Genomic DNA, 20,681 nt, shown 5'->3' with positions numbered 1-20,681 from the left:
GAGGCGGGGTAGGAGTAGGTTGACGTGGCGGATGGCATTGTGACTAGGTGGGACGGGGGCGGGCACCCTATTAGGAAGAGTGGGCTAGAGTTTCCAGGGTCGTCCTTTGAGGGTAAAGTGCGAGTAGTAGAGAGACTTGTGCTATAGCTCTAGAGCTCATCAGTGACTCTCCGGAGCATATGGTTGGATACCTCTCCATTCAATGGCCTCCTAGGAGGCCATTGAATGGAGAGGTATCAAGGGCCAGGCTGTAGGCAGATACGGACTTGGCATGGCAGTCATGAAGGTGAAGATTCGAGCGGCCATTTTGGGGTCAGGCGCCAGGCCCCAAGATCGCCGACTCCCGATTGTTGAGGCAGCTCGGGTGTGAAGCAGTTTCACTTACAGGGGGGTGTTGCATTATCCTGAGGGATCAGAGATCTAATGGTTAGATCTTTCCCGTTAAATGTACAGGGATTCATCTGGTGAGAGGATGATAATGCCTCCATTTTGGGTTCAGGCACCCGGAGCCATGACCTGGGATTCCTTTGGATTGGGGCAGCCTGGCTGAGAGTATTGGTTCCTTTTACCAGGGGGCTATAGTAGGAACCTAGCCTTTTGTTCAGTGTGAGGGTTAGTAGCAGTAGCAATTTGTGCAGGTATTTCCTCCCTTGGTTAGCGCGTGGCAATCCCCCATTTTAAAATTAGGCGTTTGGGCTCAAGAGCAATGACTAGCTTGTTAACGAGGGTGTGCGATCCCCAGACTTGTCACCGGGTTCTGGGTGGTTCTTTCCCGTTTTCCGTTACACCGGAGGGTAACCCATTTTCTTGGCATTAGAGAGGGTCCCCACCGATGATTGCTTCTACATGTGATCCCTGAATCTTCGCGCGGGTCAGTCTGCCATTTTGAGGTCAGGCGTCAGGAGCGTACCTGCCCCGTCAATGCGAGCGAGACCCCAAGGCCAAGAGAAAAGAAACCCAGGCTCTATGCGGCTCCTCCCCGGGATTCCGTTGCACTGGGCAATCACCGATGTTGAACTAGGAGCTCTCAGTGGGAGCGGAGTGTTGGCGGCTTTGATTAGAGGGGGTTTCACGCTGCCCGCAGTCCGCCATTTTGAGGTCAGGCGTCGGGAGCGTTCATGCCTTGTCACTGCGAGCGAGACCCGAAGGCCAAGAAATATTATTTAGTAAATATGTTTTCAAAACTTTATATGTGTCAGTTGTAAAAAAAAATATTTGAATGATGTCACAATGCCCATATTTTTTCATTTTTTATTAATACTGAAAAAAATTACAATTTGGCATTCTTTGAAAGAGTACATTGTTTGAGACAATAAAGAAGAGCATATAGGGGCACATGCATCAAGCTAATTTGTGATCACAAATAGTGCTAATCGCAAAAAACAGCTGTTTGCGATCGCAAATTAGCTGTATGCAATGCATCATTGAAAATCGCAAAATTTGTTTCAGATTCGCTAATTTTGCGATTCTCAATTTAGCGAACACAAAATTGCGAATCCTTATTTGCGAATTTGCAAAAAGGGATTTGCAAACCAATGCATCAAACAATTGCAAATTGCGATTAGTGAAGAATTCGCAATTTAGCACATGCAAAATAACACCAATTCACATCAGGTGTTAACCAACTGATAACTATTTAAACTGGCCCAGAATGCCTCAGAATGTTTCACAAGGGCCACGTTGTATATAATGGCGAGGAGGATGAGGATACAAGCAGTAGCACAGAGAAGAAGGAGGATACAGGAACACATTTTTAGATTGCGCATTATATTGTTAGGGCAGACAGTGGAAGAGATTTATGAGAAATATAGGTTGAATTCTTCCATGATATATGATCTGATAGCTGAATTGTATCCACTACTGCAGTGTCAGACTCTCAGAACACATGCCATCCCCACCCATGTGCAGTTCCTATGTTCACTGCACCTCCTAGCCTCAGGTAGCTTCCAGGGTGTAATAGCAGGAGGGATTTCCCAAAGTGCACTTTCTCGTTTCTGTAATGCGTTACTGGACGCTATGTTGCTGAGGATGCACCACCATATAAGGTTTCCAACTACCCCACAGGAATTGCTTGAAACTAAATTGGACTTTTACCAGATAGCCAACATCCCCCACAAAATTGGTTGCATAGATGGGACACTTGTAGCTATATGTCCCCCCTCAGTGAATGAGTACATTTACAGGAATAGGAAGTCATATAATTCACTGAATATACAAGTCATTTGCAATGCAAAGATCATCATCACAGACATAGCGGCAATATACCCAGGTAGTACGCATTATTCCTACATCTTTCGACACAGCGGATGCATACAAGTCGCCTTGAGGGTGAATTTGGTGAAGGATACCTGGTTGGTAAACACATATCATGCAGATTCTCTGGTGCTTGTGAGACATAGCAGTGACTAATATATTGCCTGTTACTCCATAGGTCACAGCGCATGTGCTGTGCGCTCATTTATCTTGACACCAAACCTGAATACAAGAACACCTAGTGAATGCAGCGCACAAGACAACGAATTATGTTATTGAGAGGACATTTAGCCTACTGAAAAGTCGCTTCCGCTGCCTACATAAAACAGGCGGTGCATTGCAGTACAGGCCAGACACTTGCTGTGAAATTGTTGCCATTTGTGCCATGTTGCATAACATAGCAACTGCTTAAGGCGTACCACTGGAACTATCGGGTGGTGAACCCGATGAGGACGAGGAGACATTACAACCACAACAAGCAGCAAGCGCATCAAGTGCAGCAGAAGGAAAACAGCGACGTGCAGAAATAACACAGAATTATTTCTGAGGTGGGTAATGATCAAACCCGACACTGCATTGTTACTTTGACAACTGGATTTTTTTTTTTTTAAGTCAGTTTGTGTTAACGCACACAAGCCATGCTGAAAAATTACAATGTGTAAATATAAATGTTTGCCATGGTACTTTACATCAGTCCAGACAAATATAGTTTATGGTTACCTCACCAAAAACAATCCCGTAGACATGTCCACACTATTTTCTGCGTCCGCGTTATTCCATTGCCCGGTCTGGGTGCTCAGACACATCCCTGTTAGAGCACTCTGATGCTGGAGTATTACGTGTGCTGCGCCTCCTGCATTATGTCACTGGTGCCATGCTGCTACTGCGGCTGGAGGCATCCTCAATATCCTCTCCACCCATGACACTCCTGGCAACCACATAATTTGTTTGCATCTGCTACACAGCATTGGTGACTTGGATCAGTCCCCTGGCAACATCGCTGCAGCAATGTGCCATTTCCAACTGCATGCCTACAGTACGTCGGGATAGATGTGCAGTTGTTGTGCGAAGCCAGTTGATGGCTGTTAGAAATGGGAGTCTCTAGTTGGCAATGGCTGGCCACTGTCCAAGTAGGGACCCTTCTTCCTAAGTCAGAGTAAGCAGCCTACACCCTTTGATAACCCCTGCTCAACCCTGTGGTAACGTAGCACGAGCAGTTAGGCCTATCAGAGGCAGTGTGTGAAGCATTTATGACCATACACAGTAATACAATGAGGATCACTACAAATGGACACCACTCAAGTAGTTATAAAAAATAGGTATATTTATATAGACTTAATCACAAGACCAATAACAGTAAAAATACACAATACTAGAAAAATATGGTTACTTTAAAAATGCTGCAAAAATAGTTCAAGGTGCACAAAATGATGTTCAGTTCAATGCAGTGGTCTCTGCGACCCTTTTACTCACAAGGTATCTGGATTCTGTAGCAAAGCAACAAAAATGTCGCTAAGGAGTTGTAGCGATAAACTTCCTCACGCTAACCAGCGATGCGCTGAATCCTTACCGCAAGGGAGGATGATGCGCTGGGTTGCGGGCAGGACAAAGCGACAAACTTCTTCATGCTAAGCCGGTGATGCGATAAAATCCTTGCCGCTAAGGGGGGATGATGCACCGAGCCTGTTGCGTGTGCGATCTTTGCTGCGATAGAAGAAAATGGAGCTCCGCGAGGGAGCGACAATCGTGATGTGATGCGGGGAAAATGGCGAACGCTCGGCGTCCGCCTGCGATGAGCTTGGTGCGATAATTCGGGGTTAGCGAGCGCTTTGGGGCACGCTAACAAACAATGCGACAAGCATTGGGTCTAGCGAGCGTTTTCAGGCCCGCCGTCAGGCGATTCAATAGCTGGGGTTAGCAAGCGTTTTCAGACCCGCTGACAGGCTCTGCGACGATCTTCGGGATAGCGGGTGTTTTGGGACCCGCTGACAGGCTCTGCGACAATCTTCGGGATAGCAGGCGTTTTCAGGCCCGCTGACGGAGGATGCGATAATCTTCGGGATAGTGGGCGTTTTCAGGCCCACTGACAGATGAAGCGATAATCTTCGGGATAGCGGGCGTTTTCAGGCCCGCTGACAGATGAAGCAATAATCTTCGGGATAGCGGGCGTTTTCAGGCCCGCTGACAGATGAAGCGACGATCTCCGGTAGCAAGCGCTCGACGGCAGCAGAGTGACGATTTTTCTTACACTCACCAGCTGCAGCGGCTCGCTAACGGAGGTTAGCGACGATTTTCAGCACTCTTTTCTCAGCAGTAGAACTAGAGGCCCTGGAATTCACAGGAGCCTCACCCGCAGATAGAAATACTCGCTGGGAGGATAGGACACAAGAGGCTGGTGGTGGAGTCTGGTGTGCCTGAGACTCCTGCAGGAGGCTAGCTCTCTTCTAGCCCTTGGGTGATTGCTGTAGCCACAAAATCAAAGTTCCTTCCAAGTCCTTTTCCTCTGCAGGCCAGTCCAAGAAACAGCACACAAGCACAAGGACAGTCCTTCTCCTGCAGATTCCTGTAGTCACACGGACAGAGGTTCTTCTTGTTGTCCAGGAGCAATACAAATTGTAGGGGTTTGGGCACAAATATTTATACCCCCAAAGTCTTTGTTCTTAGGAGTCACAAGTCTCTGAACCCCGCCAGAACCAGTTCTGCCCAGCCCTGGAGCACTTTGTTGACCAGGCTGCATCCTTCCTTTCAGAAAGAGGGGGTCTGCCTTCAGATGCACAGTGAGAGGTGGAGACAGCATTCACCTTGCCAGGCACAGCCCTATTCAAGTATATGGAGTTTAGGCTGTAGGGTACTTTTCTGACCCATATATATACAGCAGAGAGTGACCACGGTCCCTCCACCGCTGATTCCATTTAACCATAATTTTGGTAAGAGTGGAGCCCGTTTCTTGGTAAAAACTAAGGTCCTGATGAATGCCGAGTACCGCTGTTGACATTAGGCAGAAACATGTCGACCCATTTTCAGACCAATGATTATACGGCGAGGGGATAATAATTTTCCCAATTGCGCCGTACACTTGTTTTTATAAACCATATAGTCTCCTAAATCATTAAATAGAGAATGAGGTTACTATAATGGCTTTTAATCTCACTTATCCACTTTGGGCCCCACTTAGTTAGAAGTGCATCCCTGTCGTCAGGTGTATGCCCGCCCTCTATCAAACCAAGTTTTTAGAGGGCGAGGACTGGCCGATGATGAAGCATGACACCAGGTGGTGTGTGAGGCCAGTCCGTAATTTTTAGTGAGATGTCCACACTCACAGTCACTTAACACTACTCAGTTGTTTGTCCGGGTCATTCCAATAGGAGCGGCCCCATTTGTGTGTATCAAGTTGTGTTGGAGGCAGGCCGTCTCCTATTACCCTAACAAGCCTCTAGGTCCCTTCCCCAGCGAACCTGGGGTTAGTGTGCATTGACCTGGGCCATACTCTCAGGCTCCAGGTCTTTCTCAACTCCCTTCATGGCTGCCATGGACTGAGTGGTAGCACACGCCCACTCAGGCAGACCCAACATTTGTAAGTGAGCTCTCCTCTCCACTGTAGCCCACGGTGAGTTCTCTAAATCATTGCCCAACAGACAGTCCACAGGCATGGCGGGCCTCACAGCCACCTGAAGAGTTCCTGAGACCCCCCCACTCAAAGGGAACCTGAGCCACCTCACATTGGCTCTCTGTGTTGTCTGCAGACACTACTGGGTAGAATGCATGGGGCACAACCTGTTCTTTGGACACCAACCGGGAGCTGACATCAGTTACACTGGCGTCTGTGTCCCTCAGAGCCTCCACTCTATGGCCATTGATTGTTACCCACTGCCTGTACTTTTTAGTGTTATCAGGCAGTGCAGGCTTAGGAACCATCTCAAAGTCTCCTAGTGAGACAAAGGTCAATTCTACGGGGTCCCACCCACCTTGGGCATCCATCTCCTCCTCCCCCAGGGCTACACTAGAAAGCAGGCGGGGCGGTGCCTGGGGTCGTGCAGTAGTATCCCTTTGGGGACACTGGGGATCAAAGTACCTGTGGCCCACCTGGCCACACTTAAAACAAGTAGGGGGCCCCCTCTGAACAGGCCTACCTGTTCGGGGCATTGGCTTCTTATCCTGGGGGGGCTGGGACACCACTGACTGGTTCCCTGGGGAATTATTTTGGGGCCCTCTGTGGAACTCCCTTGGTTTACCCCTGTCCCCCCCATCTCTCTGCGAGGGACCCTGCCCACCTTTGGCGAAGTCTCCCACTTGACCCTTGCGAACCCGGGTGCTCACCCAGCGGTCCGCCTCCTCAGCAAGCTTCCTAGGGTTAGTTGGCTTGCAATCTATCAGATGCTGGCGTAGCTCAGGAAAACAATTACTAGAGAAATACTCCCATGCAATCAAATCATACAGTTGCTCAAACGTTGCTACTTTACTACCTTTTACCCAGCGCTCCATTGCTCTGGCAAAAAAAGACACATATTCAACCCACGTTGTACCCTCTAACTTCTTGCAAGTTCTAAATCTCTGCCTGTACATTTCAGGGGTCAAACCATAGCGGGTAATCAAAGCTTCCTTCATGTGGGCATAAACAATCCTACTTTCTGGGGGCAGGTCCAACAAGGTATCCCTCCCCTCACTCACAAAGCGTCCCCACAACCCCGCTCCCCAATCCTTTTCAGGGACCCGGTGGGACACCATAGCTAATTCATAAGCGGCAAACCATTGCCCAATATCTTCACGTTTATGGAAATCCTTAATAACCTCTTTAGGTATATACACTCTACTCTCAGTATGCACTACTGGTATGCTGCCACCAGAGGGGGAGATCTCTATACTCTTTGCTTTAATCTCCAATTCCCTCAAAATTCTCTCATGTTCAAATTTCACCTTCATCATCTCAAATTCTAACTTCTTATTCTCTAGGTCTTTCTGACCATCCAATTTAAGCTTAGCCATCTCCATATTATGCTGCCTATCTCTCTCCCTGTCCTCCATCTCTTCTGGAGTCAGGCCCCTTGAGGACACACTAGTGCCCGGTCTGGAAACTGCTTTATTGCCTACCAAATCTACAATTTCTTCCAGCTGCTCTCCTGCATTCTCTTCCCCCTCCACAGGCTCTTCCCTATTCCTAGGGGCATCCCTGGCCTCTAGCCAGGCCTTCAGTGCCTTGTAAAACTCTTCTCTCTTAGTGAGACTTGTGATAGGGACTGTGAAGCGTTTGCAAAAATATTTGAGCTGCTTAGAAGTGTAGGTGTCTATTTTCTCTTCTTCCCAGGAGAGATCCTCAGAGGCATTGGATATGGGCTTGCCCATTGTAGCAATAACTGGCAATAACAATCAAAAATAGAATCAAGAAATCTCAAAAAACGTACGTGGTTATGTTATGGTCTGCACTCACTAGTAGAGTACACTATAATTACTGTATGCAATCATAAATGCAAGTCCAGATCCTTACAGCTGACCACCAATGTTTGAAATGGGGGTTTCTAGTTGGAAATGGCTGGCCACTGTCCAAGTAGGGACCCTTCTTCCTAAGTCAGAGTAAGCAGCCTACACCCTTTGATAACCCCTGCTCAACCCTGTGGTAACGTAGCACGAGCAGTTAGGCCTATCTCAGAGGCAGTGTGTGAAGCATTTATGACCATACACAGTAATACAATGAGGAACACTACAAATGGACACCACTCAAGTAGTTATAAAAAATAGGTATATTTATATAGACTTAATCACAAGACCAATAACAATAAAAATCCACAATACTAGAAAAATATGGTTACTTTAAAAAGGCTGCAAAAATAGTTCAAGGTGCACAAAATGATGTTCAGTTCAATGCAGTGGTCTCTGCGACCCTTTAACTTACAAGGTATCTGAATTCTGTAGCAAAGCAACAAAAATGTCGCTAAGGAGTTGTAGCTATAAAATTTCCTCACGCTAACCAGCGATGCGTTGAATCCTTACCGCAAGGAAGGATGATGCGCTGGGTTGCGGGCAGGACAAAGCGACAAACTTCTTCACGCTAAGCCGGTGATGTGATAAAATCCTTTCCGCTAAGGGGGGATGATGCACCGAGCCTGTTGCGTGTGCGATCTTTGCTGCGATAGAAGAAAATGGCGCTCCGCGAGGGAGCGACGATCATGATGCGATGCGGGGAAAATGGCGAACGCTCGGCATCCGCGCTGCCATGAGCTTGGTGCGATAATTCGGGGTTAGCGAGCGCTTTGGGGCACGCTAACAAACAATGCGACAATCCTTGGGTCTAGCGAGCATTTTCAGGCCCGCCGTCAGGTGATTCAATAACTGGGGTTAGCGAGCGTCTTCAGATCCACTGACAGGCTCTGCGACGATCTTCGGGAAAGCGGGTGTTTTGGGACCCGCTGACAGGCTCTGCGACGATCATCGGGATAGCGGGCGTTTTCAGGCCCGCTGACGGGGGATGCGATCATCTTCGGGATAGCGGGCATTTTCAGGCCCGCTGACAGACGAAGCGATAATCTTCGGGATAGCGGGCGTTTTCAGGCCCGCTGACAGATGAAGCAATAATCTTCGGGATAGCGGGCGTTTTCAGGCCCGCTGACAGATGAAGCGACGATCTCCGGTAGCAAGCGCTCGACGGCAGCAGAGTGACGATTTTTCTTACGCTCACCAGCTGCAGCGGCTCGTTAACGGGGGTTAGCGACGATTTTCAGCACTTTTTTCTCAGCAGTAGAACTAGAGGCCCTGGAACTCACAGGAGCCTCACCTACAGATAGAAATCCTCGCTGGGAGGACACAGGAGGCTGGTGGTGGAGTCTGGTGTGCCTGAGACTCCTGCAGGAGGCTAGCGCTCTTCTAGCCCTTGGGTGATTGCTGTAGCCACAAAATCAAAGTTCCTTCCAAGTCTTTTTCCTCTGCAGGCCAGTCCAGTCCAAGAAACAGCACACAAGCACAAGGACAGTCCTTCTCCTGCAGATTCCTGTAGTCACACGGACTGAGGTTCTTCTTGTTGTCCAGGAGCAATACAAATTGTAGGGGTTTGGGCACAAATATTTATACCCCTAAAGTCTTTGTTCTTAGGAGTTACAAGTCTCTGAACCCCGCCAGAACCAGTTCTGCCCAGCCCTGGAGCACTTTGTTGACCAGGCTGCATCCCTCCTTTCAGAAAGAGGGGGTCTGCCTTCAGACGCACAGTGGGAGGTGGAGCCAGCATTCACCTTGACAGGCACAGCCCTATTCAAGTGCAGGAGCTACCCCTCCCCTCACTCCCAGGCAGATCTCTCTATTCAACCCAGGTCTGACTCAGCCTGCCCTGTCCCTCCAAAACCAGACAGCCAATACACATAAGTGCCGATTCGGATCCTGGAAAAATCTGGACTTTTTTCCGTCCGAATCGTACAAGTAGCGTACAAACTGCCAAGTACGATTCGCATGGGAAAAACTCCATACGAATCACATCCGGAAAAGTTCCCCACACGTCCTCGGGTCGGAAATTGTGTCCGACACATCCCCGGACGATTTACCGTACGAATCGGAAAAATGAAGTCCGACCGCGCAAGTACGATCACTCCCGTCCTTTCGATTTCACAACTGTATGGAAAAAACACCGTACGGACCGAACTCCCATAGCAACCATGGAGACACGGGCCCGCATACGCGCCGAACACCCCACCACAGACCCCGCATGTACGCGCAAAATGCCCCCCGGCCGCGGATGTACGCGCCGAACCCCCACCAGTGTATGCATGGAGCGTACCCCCACCTGTGTATGCATGCAGCGTACCAACTCCCCACCCGTGTATGTACGGACCGTACCCGCACCCCACCAGTGTATGTACGGACTGTACCCCCACCCCACCCGTGTATGTACGGACCGTACGCCCACCCCACCAGTGTATGTACGGACCGTACCCGCACCCGTGTATGCATGCAGCGTACCAGCTCCCCACCCGTGTATGTACGGACCGTACCCCCACCCCACCAGTGTATGTACGGACCGTACCCCCACCCGTGTATGCATGCAGCATACCAACTCCCCACCCGTGTATGTACGGACCGTACCCCCACCCCACCCGTGTATGTACGGACCGTACCCCCACCCCACCAGTGTATGTACGGACCGTACCCCCACCCGTGTATGCATGCAGCGTACCAACTCCCCACCCGTGTATGTACGGACCGTACCCCCACCCCACCCGTGTATGTACGGACCGTACCCCCACCCCACCAGTGTATGTACGGACCGTACCCCCACCCCACCAGTGTATGTACGGACCGTACCCCCACCCCACCAGTGTATGTACGGACCGTACCCCCACCCCACCAGTGTATGTACGGACCATACCCCCACCCCACCAGTGTATGTACGGACCGTACCCCCACCCGTGTATGCATGCAGCATACCAACTCCCCACCCGTGTATGTACGGACCGTACCCCCACCCCACCCGTGTATGTACGGACCGTACCCCCACCCCACCAGTGTATGTACGGACCGTACCCCCACCCCACCAGTGTATGTACGGACCGTACCCCCACCCCACCAGTGTATGTACGGACCGTACCCCCACCCCACCCGTGTATGTACGGACCGTACCCCCACCCGTGTATGCATGCAGCGTACCAACTCCCCACCCGTGTATGTACGGACCCTACACCCAGCCCTCCCTGTATGTACGGTGCAAAACACCACCACCGATGGACGGTGCGGACCAACACCCTGCCCGTGTTCGTACGCACCCTACCCCAGGCCCACACACCAGCAAACTCACCCAACATCGGGCATGTACGAGTCGTACTAAGCCATAGCATAGGACGGCACTGTACAACAACATGGCCCATGTACGCACCGTACAGACGCTTAAAACACTCCTACTGAACCAGGACTAACCAAAAAAACACAAGGACAGTCAATCCGAGGCCCACAACACCACTAAACATATCCAACAAGGCCAAATACATCCTATACACTGACCTGCAACTGACAAACAGATAAACAGAGGCCCAACCCACTACCACTCCTTATAACACACCCACCCAAAGTTCAAACACAGCCACACCCACAAATGGACCAATAAAAAGGCCCAACACACACAAACCATGATCCTTTGCAACAGATCCACTGCTGCCAGACCCCAGAGACAACGCACTGCACCATACTTCAACCATAAATACACCTTACACTTGCACTCTTTCACACAACCACCATCACAAACACACCCTCATCACATTCACACACACCCACACACCCACAACCATCCACACCCCCACCCCCACAACCATCCACACCCACACCCCACACCATGCCCACCAACAAGAATCCAAAGTTCACCAAGGTCGAGCTGGAGTCCCTTGTCGACGAAATCATCAGAGTCGAGCCACAGCTCTTTGGAACATTGGTCAGACGGACCAGCATATCAGAAAAAACTGCCATGTGGGAGAGGATAGTCAATTCCGTGAATGCTGTTGGGGCCACCAGAAGGACCAGGCATGAGTGCCAAGCCAGGTGGTACGATCTGCGGAGGACGGTCCGCCGCAAAATGATGGATGAGCACAACCAGGCCAACATCACTGGAGGAGGTCCGTCCCGCAGACCGGTACACTACCATCCCTGGGAGGAGAAGGTGATGGCCACGCTGCCGCCGTTGGGAGTAGACGGACTAGAAGGAGTCTGAGAGCCAGGTGAGTACACAAACAACTCACCTCACGTGGGGGGAACGCCATATACAACCCAAATAACAATCATGCACGCAACCCCCCCAAAGCCAGCACCGGACACAACCACACTCCAAAAACACACACATGCCACTAGCGCCTCCATGCCCCATGCCCCAAGCAAGGCCATGCCAAGTCACAGGCCACACAAAACACCAACACAAGACAGGATGTCCCCGATGCCGGGAGGGTGGGCCTCAAAACTAACATAGAGCAACTCTGAAGCACACAACAATGCCCTCAGCCCATATGGCTTAGGGCACAGCCATACCAACAGTGTGTCCCCACACAGTACTGTTTTGCCTGCTAATGGTGGCCGCGTTGCAGGACGACATGGGTATAAAGGCACAATTTGCACATAACAGCTGCCAATGAAGACTCAGCACACTGAAAGAGTGTCAGCACACACCGCCACAGCAGCAGCGCAGACTCAGACACTCCGCCCAATGGGTGCCCGCAGAGAAGAAACAAACCCACATGAACAAGCCAATGGCCTTTGCAAGACCTGCAAACTGTGTGTGCCCAGGAAGCTGGGCTGAGGTGACAGAGGGTGACACACAGAGGGAGGGAGAGGGGCAGAGAGAGGGACACATACAGAGGTGGACACAGGGAGACAGACAGAGGGAGGGAGGAGGCTGACAGAGGGAGGGAGAAGGGGAGACAGACAGAGGGAGGAGGCTGACAGAGGGAGGGAGAAAGGGAGACGGACAGAGGGAGGAGGCTGACAGAGGGAGGGAGAAAGGGAGATAGAGGGAGACGGACAGTGGGAGGAGGCTGACAGAGGGAGGGAGAAAGGGAGACGGACAGAGGGAGGAGGCTGACAGAGGGAGGGAGAAAGGGAGACGGACAGTGGGAGGAGGCTGACAGAGGGAGGGAGAAAGGGAGACAGAGGGAGACCAAATCACCCTTGGGTGGTGTGGCCATGTCCGCTCGTCAGCAGGTGGAGTGTGTGCATGTAGACAAGGTTTGGCAATGCCTTAACCCCCCCTTCAACCTTTGATAAACACTAGGCCATGTGTCAATCTGTGCACGAGTACATCCGTGCTGCAGGCACAAACAGAACCTTACACCCAGTATACTTACCCACTGTGTTCGTCAGAACCCTGTCACAAATTGTTAAGTTACCTACCTGCATTCTCAAATAGCATGGAATAAACACCATTTGGCCACGTACAGTGCAACACGTAAGGCGGCTCTGCATGGCTTGCTACGCCCGCTCACTACACTGCTGACTGCGTTTCCAAAATATACATCAACTAAGATTGTGTCACACATAGGTAAAGTGTCGAAAGCTGTGGCCAAGGGACATACCCATGCACAAGTGCACTGTGTGAGGAATGCTAGCCCAATCCAACCACCCAGAGGAACTGTGCCAAATCAAAAAAGAATGAAACATGGATGTCGCATGTAACACAATTAACACTGTCTCTCTCACACACAGGTCAACGTCATCGATCTCCCCCCAACACTGGGGGGGAAGACTCACAGGACCAGGCTCTGCGTGAAGAGGACACCACCGGCAGCGACGACGCTCACCACTCCGTGGATGACCCAGACCAACCTGGCCCCTCTGGTGTCCAACCACCTGCAGCACCTGCGTCAGGTACAACTGTGCCAACCACCACCCCAATTCCTGCCACATCCCAGGAGACACCCAGGAGCCCTGCCCGCACACAACACAGCCAGTCTGTCCACGAGGGACAAGGTTCTCCAGGCACCCAGGAGGAGGCAGGCGACACCGCAAATGCCATCCCTCAGGGGCCCCGGAGACCCGATGTGCCCACAACGGCAGGCCAGGCGCAAGTGGGCAGGGGTGGTGGGAGTGGAGGACGGCGGAGGCGCGAACCTGACCAGTTGGCTCAGGACCTGGCTATGGCACACGACAGAACCATCCTGGGCGCATACCGGCGTGACTCCAGAGGCATCGCCCAGGTAGTGGGGACCCTCAATGAGATGAAGGCCCTGCAGGTTGAGCATCATGCCAGGATGGAGGTAAGACTTGCAGAGCTCTTGGCGGTACACAGGGACGTGAGCCAATCCCTCCGTCAGATCGCCCAAAGCCTGGCAAACCCTCCCTGTGCCAGCAGGCGTAGAGCAGCACCAGACCCAGGGAGGGAGGAGGAGGAGGATTCATCTGACGGAGCGTCCCTTGCATCGACAAGACAGGCGTCTGAGGGTCCCCGCAGGAAGGTGGGTCGTCCACGAAAAAGACCGTGAGAGTCAGCGGAACATCACCATCTCCCAGGTCACCTGGCCTGGCACTTGGCCCTCTGGCCCAACAGCAGCACAGCAGCAAAGGACATTCTCTGCCACATGGCCTTGCTGGTCACTGTCTGACCAATGTTGACAAAGACTGTGGCACATACTCTGATGACTGTCAATGGCAAGGACACCAACTCCCCCTGTGAACTTTGGATTCTACACTCCCGCAAAGCACCTCTTGTCACCCCCCCAAACACGTACCCCAGCACTAATAAAATTCATCACAATCACAAGATGATGCCGTCATTTTGCATTATTCCACTACATGTGTGTGTTGTAAAGTTAAACAATGCCTGATTACTGAATTAACTCCAAACATCCATACCCTGGGGTCTGAGTCTGGCACAGGACACACATGGGTCACAACGTACCATCCAAGACAGACATGGAGCACCATACTCACCCGTGATGGACCCAACCAGCTGAGGGGGTGCCCGCACAACTGTGCCTACAGACCTATTTAGAAGAGCAACAGTCATGCGCAGAGGTCAGGGATCATGTGGAGTGTCCTGGGGTGGGAGTCCCAGGTATGTGTAGACACGTGGCAGAACCATGTCCTGCATGCTTGAGTCAGGTGGATGTGGAGAATGGTGGGCCGGCCAAGGTTGGATGCATGGAGATGGCACAATTGGGTGTTGGATCACAGTGCCACAAGGTTGTGTTGTGGTTGTGGGCTGCATCCTGAGTGTGTGCGTGGATTGCAGCTGGCAGTGATCCACTCCCCCCATCTCTGTTGGACGTTGATGTGGCCTGGTCGCCGGATGTAGTAGCAGAGCTGTGCAGATGCACCCTGGATGTGGACAAGTATCATGGGATTTCTAACGCACATGTCCGTAGAGTGCAGGGTAGGATTAGACACGGATGTCGTAGTTGACCTGGGGGATGGTCTCCCTCTTGCCTTGAGGTGGATGGAACTGGGGATCTTGTGCATAATGCAGAGTGTGCTGCCGCATGAGGCACAGATGCTGCTGATCAGCATAGCACATGTCAGCAAGCAATCCATGATGAACACCATCTTGTTTGCGTGGACACTGGGTGCCCTTGCTGCAGGGCCTGCAGCAGCATGCGCCATGTCAAGGAAACAATGCCACAATTAGCACACAAAGACAAGGATCTCAGGAAGGAACTATGTAAAAGGTGTATGTCAAGGAAGGAATGTCTGGTTCAACATGACACACACACACAATGGATTCACGTGCAGCACAGTGGCCGTCGTGGAGACTGACATGCCACAATACCTACACAGCCATGGACATCATGAACAATACAGAATCTAATCCCTGACAAACAGCTTGCATCTTGCTACTCTACACATAGACTCATATGCACCATCTCTGAGAACAATGCCAGACATGCCGCATGCACAGTGGCAACAGACCACCATTGACAGAGATGAGGCACATTGTTGGATAGAGGGACACCTTTATTACTCGTGTGTCGGAATGCTAATGCAACTCTGTCAACACATACACAGGTCATGTGGATGAACACGTGGGACCAACACTGGCACCCCCCTTACCGCCACAGATGCTGGAAATCCATGGCACTGGCACACAAGTGACGGGTTAGAGCTAAACACCCCCTGCTGCTCACGGAGAGGCTGCTATACACCATTGAGCCCCTAATGGGGAATTCACACACCATGTCAACCCGGTGCAACCCGTATGTTTCCGAGGCCAGTGTTACACACATTGATGGCTCCATCACAATCCCATTACAGATGACTGTCACCAAGTCTGACCATCAATTCAGGTGAATTCTGCTCCAGGTCATGTGCCCCATGGTGATTCTACATGTATGCAAAGTAACCAAACATGAACAGGAGCAGTGCACACACATTCAAAACAAATACCACTCCCAAAAAGCCGTGCTGCATCCCTTACCCGAAGGAGATTTTCAAACTTGTCCGTGCATGTAACGCTGATTCTGCACATGTTGCTGTGTTCATGAGGAATATCAGGAGCACAACAATGCCACCAGCAGACAGCATGCGCAAGTACCTGTGGATGGGAGACACACCAGAAGTCAGCCAAAAGAAGCACATCCGCATGCATGTACTCGACACGTATTAGGTTGTCAACATGCTAGGTGACAATGATCACTCTGGAAAAACATTCTACTATTGCACCATCACTCGAGTGACAAATCCAAACACACCTCAGAGTCACTTGGAAGACATGCAGATGGACACACACATTGCAACACATGCCACACACAGCCCAATGCGTGCACACTCAGACACTGGAACTCACCACTAAGCAAAGAAGTCACGTATGAGCCGACCCCGCATGTCCTCTACCGCCTCCTCCTCCTCCACATCACTTGCCTCGTGCCCAAGCCCTTCATCCTCCATGGGTGGATGGTCCTGCTCATCTGGATCCAGGATGAGTGGTACAGCTTTCTCCACTGCCATGTTGTGCAGCATGCAGCACACGAGGAATATCTTGCAGACCTTCACCGGTGCATATGGGAGTGAGCCACCGGTCTTGTGGAGGCAACGGAATCGGCTCTTCAGGAGGCCAAACGTCCTCTCTATCACTCGCCTGGTCCGCCCATGGGCGTTGTTGTAGCGGTGATCGGCAGCCGTGCTGGGGTTGCGGAGAGGCGTGATCAGCCATGGCATGTTGGGATAGCCAGCGTCCCCTACATGGAAACATCATGGACAAGAGTGGGTCAGGAGGAGCAGTAAGACAGGATGATGACGTTAAATACAGGACTGCCAGAGTATACCCACCAACAATACATGCTCGTTCGTTGCGCAGCTGCAGCATCATTTCAGGCACCCTGCTACGCCTCATGATGTACGCATCGTGTGCTGATCCTGGAAAACGAGCACAGACATGTGAAATCACCATGTTGGCAAGACACACCGCAAGGGCATTAATGGAGTGGTAATGCTTGTGGTTACGGAAGGCTACCTCATGTGCCTGTGGTGGTACCAAAGCCACATGTGTTCTATCTATGGACCCAATGACATGGGGCATCCCTCCCAGGGCATAGAACTCACGCTTGACAGCTGTCAACTGCTCAGGAGTTGGGAATTTAATGAACTCATCATCATTTTTTAGAGGTGGCCTCTAAAAAATCATGCAGAACACGGCTGAACATGGTTTGGGACATCCCACCGACATGGGCAATGGTATGTTGAAAGGTACCCGTGGCCAAGAAATGTAGGGCTGCCATCACCTTCATCTTGGGTGTCAGTGCACCAGGATACCTGTGTAGCGGTTGGAGGTGTGCTGCCAGCCGTGTCGTCAAGTCCTCAATCAAACGTTGGGGGAAGCGGTAGCGGCGTATACAGTCATTTTCCCGCATGTCAGCCAAGTCCGGAATTGGTCGAAGGAGAGGTGGAAACCTGCAGTGAATTAGAAGGGACAACGAAGAGTGAGTACAGTACACCACCAATGTCAATCTACAGAGCACATGCTCAACAGGCAATACACATATGCTACATACAGAGTCAGGTCTGTGCAATGTGCCCTGGACACGTATGCCAGGCATGTGACACTCCTACCAAGAGCCAGCTGCAAACGTTGATTCTCAACATCTTTATGCCATGCCATGTAACTAGCTGTGGGCCAGTGTAAGTGAGCAGTCAGACGCATTACAGGAGTTACAGACGTCCAAATATGTGCAGAAGAAGGATGTTTATTGTGCAGAAAGGTTGCGGAACACTAGAGGCACAGGTGACATGTCATAGAAAAAGGACAGACCACACACCTTGCCATGAAGGATTGCATGTCAAGACTGATCACACAGCAGTGGGCGACATTGGGGAATATTGTGGCTAAACGCGACATCGCACAGTTATGGGGTTCTCAGAGGTCACCCACGATCTCGGTATGGAAGGAGAATATGGACTGGTGCATGTTTAGAGAAAAGACGGTGTATGTGGCGAGAGGCAAGCCTAGGAAATGGACTAAGGTGTGGGGTCCGTGGAATTCTTATCGCGGAGACATCTGCGCCCCTCCTCTGGCAATAGTATTGGATGTTCCTTTGTCCCCCTAGCTGAACATTCCTAAGTTGCTATGTTATGAGTCTGTTACAGTTTGATTTTTTCTCCACTCCCGGGCCCCCCCCCCTCCTCTGTCGCAGACCATTCATGATTACTATATAAAGTGGACTTTCCTACCCCGGGGAGCACGTACTGATACTTATAATTCTTATTGCCTTGTTTGTGTGAAATGTTTATAAGTTTTAAATAAAAAAATGAAACCGTCTTTATACTGGTATTCGGATACAACCGCTGCCTTCACTCAGAGTGCGGATGGACTAACGGGATCTTTTGATTGACTTGTCTGTATAACGGTGAACTAACTCTTCTTGTACTACTTAGCGGCCAGCCCAAGTGGTTGTAGGCCCATGTCTGTAGTCAAATAAAGGTTTCTTTAAAAAAAAAAAAAAAGACTGATCACACATACATTGAGAGTATGCAGATATGTCCTTGTTTTGAAACTCCGTGTCGATGCATACATACACACCTTACGTCGGATTACACATGTGTGCTGGTGTGCGTAACAGTGTGCCATGCCCATCTACACACAGACACATGTTGGTTGCAGCAACAGCAGATGCATTTGACCAAACACCTACAGCAAACCTATGGGAAGACATGACACACACATGACATAGCTACAGCGTGCAACGCGGGCATTCACTTGTCAGGGGTAAAATTCCGTGTACCTGGCATCAGGGGACATTTGCGGGTGTCGGTGACTGTGCCATGCCAGTGACGCATAGCCCACCAAGTCAGTACTACATGCACACATGTCAAAGGAGTGAAGGGGATGTGTGGCACATAGGGCACCATCACACGTGACATGTGTACACAGCCCATCATACTGTAATTAGCTTCACACCTCAGGAGTATGGTGCCACATCACAGCCTGACCCACCTGTGCCCGACACATGTAGTACTGCACAGACGATGCCTTGATGTCCAGCCCTGGCCATGTATGACAGCTCAATTCATTCCTGTGTGCCGCCTGTCACCACTGTCAGGTGTGAATCCCACCGTACATACGCTCCGAGGGCGTGTGTGGGGTCCCTATCACTATGGTGGTGCTGGTGTACGTGTACACCATATTGATAGGGACCGTACACACGCGTGGACGGTCCCTATCACTATGGTGGTGCTGGCGAACTTGTACGCCATAGTAGTCCGGACCGTACACGCGTGTGTACGGTCCCTATCACTATGGTGGTGCTGGCGTACGTGTACGCCATAGTGATAGGGACCATACACGCGTGTGTGCGGTCCCTATCACTATGGTGGTGCTGGCGTACGTGTACGCCATAGTAGTCCGGACCGTACACACGCGTGTATGGTCCGGACTACTATGGCGTACATGTACGCCAGCACCACCATAGTGATAGGGACCGTACACGCGTGTGTACGGTCCGGACTACTATGGCGTACACTTACGCCAGCACCACCATAGTGATAGGGACCGTACACGCGTGTGTACGGTCCATTGCAATGCTTTTGGGGTGCCCTAGGGCTGTGGGATGCACCGTACCTGTGTTGTGACATAAGATTGCCATAGGGGACACATGAGGGACAAGTATAGGGGCCTAAATGCATGCTGGTTGTCATGGAGACCGAGTTTCAGGTTTGAATTTTGCATCATGTGGCCAGCAGAAGTCGGTTGGAGACAATATACTTTGTTGCAATGTGGTTGTTGACATTACATCATGCTCAATTTTAAAACCATGCATAGCCTGTCACTGGGGTAGTTTTAAATTGATTGGAGGACACGTAGGATGCTAATGTGACTGAGCCAATCACTCTGTACTCCTGTAAATGAAACAGGCCAGCAAGGAAGATATAAGGCAGCCAGGTCCCTTGAGAGAGCACTTGCCTGCACATCCCTTCATTACACAACACTGCTGCTGCTTGTCATTCCTCTGGCACCATGTCCAGGTCTGTGGAGAGGGCCCAGCCATTCACCATGGAGGAGAATATGGCATTGCTGGATGTGATCCTCCCACAGTACACCATGCTGTATGGTCGACCAGGGGAGCAGGTGAGAGCAGACCCCACTAGCTTAAACTGTGCCCCTCATTTTTACTGTGACTTCTGGCATTGTGTCCAGGTGTGACAGACATGCAGGGTTCTTCATAGTGGTTCTCAGGGGTGGGGAAGGGCTCATGTCTCCCATGCAGAGCATGCTGTAGTTCCTGTGTGCACAACGCACTAGCATGGTGCTTACTGTGACTATCACTGCATGGTGCATGCCGCTTTCGGACTGCCTAATCCTCCTGGAAATGTTGTTCCTACAGTCCTGATGTGAGTCTGTGCTCCCCACAGGGTGACAGGTGCCAGGACCCACAGATGTGTGTCTGTTCTGTGTACCTGTGGTGAGAGTGTCCAAATGATGTGTTCGTCCCCTGGACATTGGTGTGTGTGTGTGTGAGTCCCCTGTCATGTGGGTGTGTGCATATGTGGAGTGT

General features: G+C 51.0%; 1 protein-coding gene across 1 annotated transcript in view; it reads right to left on the bottom strand.

Moving 5' to 3' along the window:
• Positions 1-20,681, bottom strand: part of LOC146830648 (uncharacterized) — a 515,492-nt gene that overhangs the window by 177,074 nt on the left and 317,737 nt on the right. The window lies entirely within an intron of this gene.

The sequence above is a fragment of the Triturus cristatus genome, chromosome 5_1 (assembly GCF_964204655.1).
Source record: "Triturus cristatus chromosome 5_1, aTriCri1.1, whole genome shotgun sequence".
NCBI lineage: Eukaryota > Metazoa > Chordata > Amphibia > Caudata > Salamandridae > Triturus > Triturus cristatus.
Note: the sequence above shows the minus strand (reverse complement) of the source record. Positions and strands in the feature narration are given on the sequence as shown.